This window comes from Engraulis encrasicolus, chromosome 20 (genome assembly GCF_034702125.1).
Source record: "Engraulis encrasicolus isolate BLACKSEA-1 chromosome 20, IST_EnEncr_1.0, whole genome shotgun sequence".
Lineage (NCBI taxonomy): Eukaryota > Metazoa > Chordata > Actinopteri > Clupeiformes > Engraulidae > Engraulis > Engraulis encrasicolus.
In genome coordinates, this window is record NC_085876.1 from 18,279,014 (window position 1) to 18,281,513 (window position 2,500).

General features: G+C 42.4%; 1 protein-coding gene across 1 annotated transcript in view; it reads left to right on the forward strand.

Annotated features, from left to right (window-relative positions):
• Positions 1–2,500, forward strand: part of LOC134436371 (collagen alpha-1(XIV) chain-like) — a 160,939-nt gene that overhangs the window by 145,437 nt on the left and 13,002 nt on the right. The gene's annotated exons all lie outside the window — the stretch shown is intronic.

Below are 2,500 nucleotides of genomic sequence, written 5' to 3' on the forward strand. Positions count from 1 at the left end.
AGATATCAAATCCCCCCATCCCTCCACCCTTCCCTACAAATAGCACATTGATTGTATGTACTGAGAGGGGGGGCCCCTTCAAGTGATTCTGTCCTGGGCCCGGCCAAAAGCTGTCATCGGCCCTGATCTTGTGGCATGGGCCGGGGTGAACAGCCCCAGAGTCCAGAGCCCCACCAGTCCTTCGGGTCACGTGGCCTGTGTTGTCGTCGAGCTACACTGACCCAATCCGGTCTGTCAATGTGTTGAATCGGGCCAAGTGTTTGTTGTGTCTGCTTCTCTGCTTGTATTATGTACATAGAGTACAGGAGGCCTGTCTGTCCTTTTTGTCCATGCTCTTCGTCTTCTTATTTTACTAAAGAATGTGCCCTTGGTTGTTCCTACACAGAGAATAGGATTAAGTGCTCGAGTCGCGCTCACTTTTTCTTTTTTTGAGCTTCCCCTTCTGTCTCGTCTCGTCTTGTCGGTGCAATGTGAGAGACGTATGCCGGAACGGAAGAGGAGGTTTTGAGGGCCAGCATTTAAGTGTGTGAGGGATTTAGAAAATAGGATCTCTTGACCTGTCAGCAGCTGCCAGCAGAACAAGGACAAGGAACAGAGCAGGAGAAAAAAAAACAAGAGTCAAACACTGTGTGATATTTTAAAAGGATATGCCACTATTTTGGGGCTTAATACAGTTAAAATCATTTGCCGGGGTTTATACAGGTGGTAAAGTGTCTTATTTTTCATGTCAGGCATTGTCTTGCTGTAAGACAAGTTAAAAGAGGGAGTATGTAGCTAAGCTAGTGAAAGCCAATGGATCACTGTAGCATGTGTGATCCATTGACTCTCACTAGCTTAGATACTTACTCCTTCCTTAAAACAAGACAACGTCTAAGATGAAAAAGAAGACACTTTATCACCTTTATAAACCCCGGTCAACAATTTTAACCGTATTCAGCCCCAAAATAGTGGAATACCCCTTAAAGGCAGGACACTGGTGCACTGATAAAAGTGGGACTGTTATTAAGATGAGGAAAATAAATTGCACGAGTAGTTAAGGAGAACACTAGTATACTATTTACAAACAAAACAAACCAGAATTTATTTTGTGAGCCTTCATGTTTAAAGTAATACTAAGCACTTTCATCTTACGTCACCCACAGGGCTCGAGTTGTAGGGGGATGAGGGGGGATGCCATACCCCCAACAATGAAAATGGTCTAAAATCATCCCCCTTAATGAAAATGGTCAAAAACCATCCCCCTCTAAAACAGGCCTCCCTTCTTCACATAATGTGTTAAAATTGCACTTTTAACAACTACATTTTCAAACTTTTGTCGGGGGACAAACCCCCGAACCCCCAATAATCAGAATTAATCTCTGACCATCCCCCCTGCTTTGATTTTACAACTCGACCACTACCCACACATGTTTGAAAAGATACCTGTCTCACATAGAACTACAGAGACGAGACGAGAGAGCCCGTGAAGGAAAGCAAATGAAATTCAAGTGCCCTTTATCCTGTTACAAGCTGAACCAATCAGACATGTTCAAAAACATTACATTGGAATAGAAAAATACTACACAGTGTTATCAGGGGAATATCAGGGGAATGTTTTCTTGGCATTCAGTATGTACGTACAAGAGGACAAGGTGTGAAAATACCCTAAATGACCTTATGTGTTGTATTGAAATGACAGCAATGAGAACTGTTTTTTTCTCTGTAAAGTGGCTTTGAATACCAAGAAAAGCGCTATATAAAACCGATCCATTATTATTATTTTTTATTTGTGAATGAGGCAAAACCTCTCTTAATTCAGTTACCGAAGCGTGCAAGGACACTGCTATCAAAATCTCTTGAGGGGTACCTAATTTGAAGAGAAAGGGGGGCTCCCCAAGTCCCTCTTTGCATAGGGCCCCCAAATACCTTGACACGGCGCTGAGGGCTCTCTGTGTGTGTCTCTCCTTTTGTCAGAGGGAGGAGTGGCCTCCGCCACAGGAATGCTCCTTGCACACCCAAGATAGCAGGAAAGAAAGAAAGAAAGAAAGAAAGAAAGAAAGAAAGAAAGAAAGAAAGAAAGAAAGAAAGAAAGAAAGAAAAAGAGACAAAAAAGATCCCCTTCCATCTGTGTCACCTGACGGAACGTTGTGTATGTGTACCCCTAAAATGACTCATTAAGAGTGTACGACGGGAATGTTCGGGCAGCGAAAGTTCTATAGAATTCTGGGCGTCATTCAATACAATTTGGAATTTTAGAATCTTGCATTGTTATAGAACGCATTCTTTTTATAGAAAACCCACACTCTTAAAGGTTACAAGGAGAGAGGCAGGAGGGTTGAAAGGAGATCCTGCTTCTGCTGCTGCTGCACATGCTTGCAGTGTTAATTCAACACCTAGAAAAGGGCTCTCTTGAGTGTTAAATAAACACTCCACCTTTTTTGATTTTCATTTATTTGCCGTTTTTCCAAGTATTAAACATGAATGTGCATATCATTTTCTTCTCAGTGTGCTCAGTACTTAG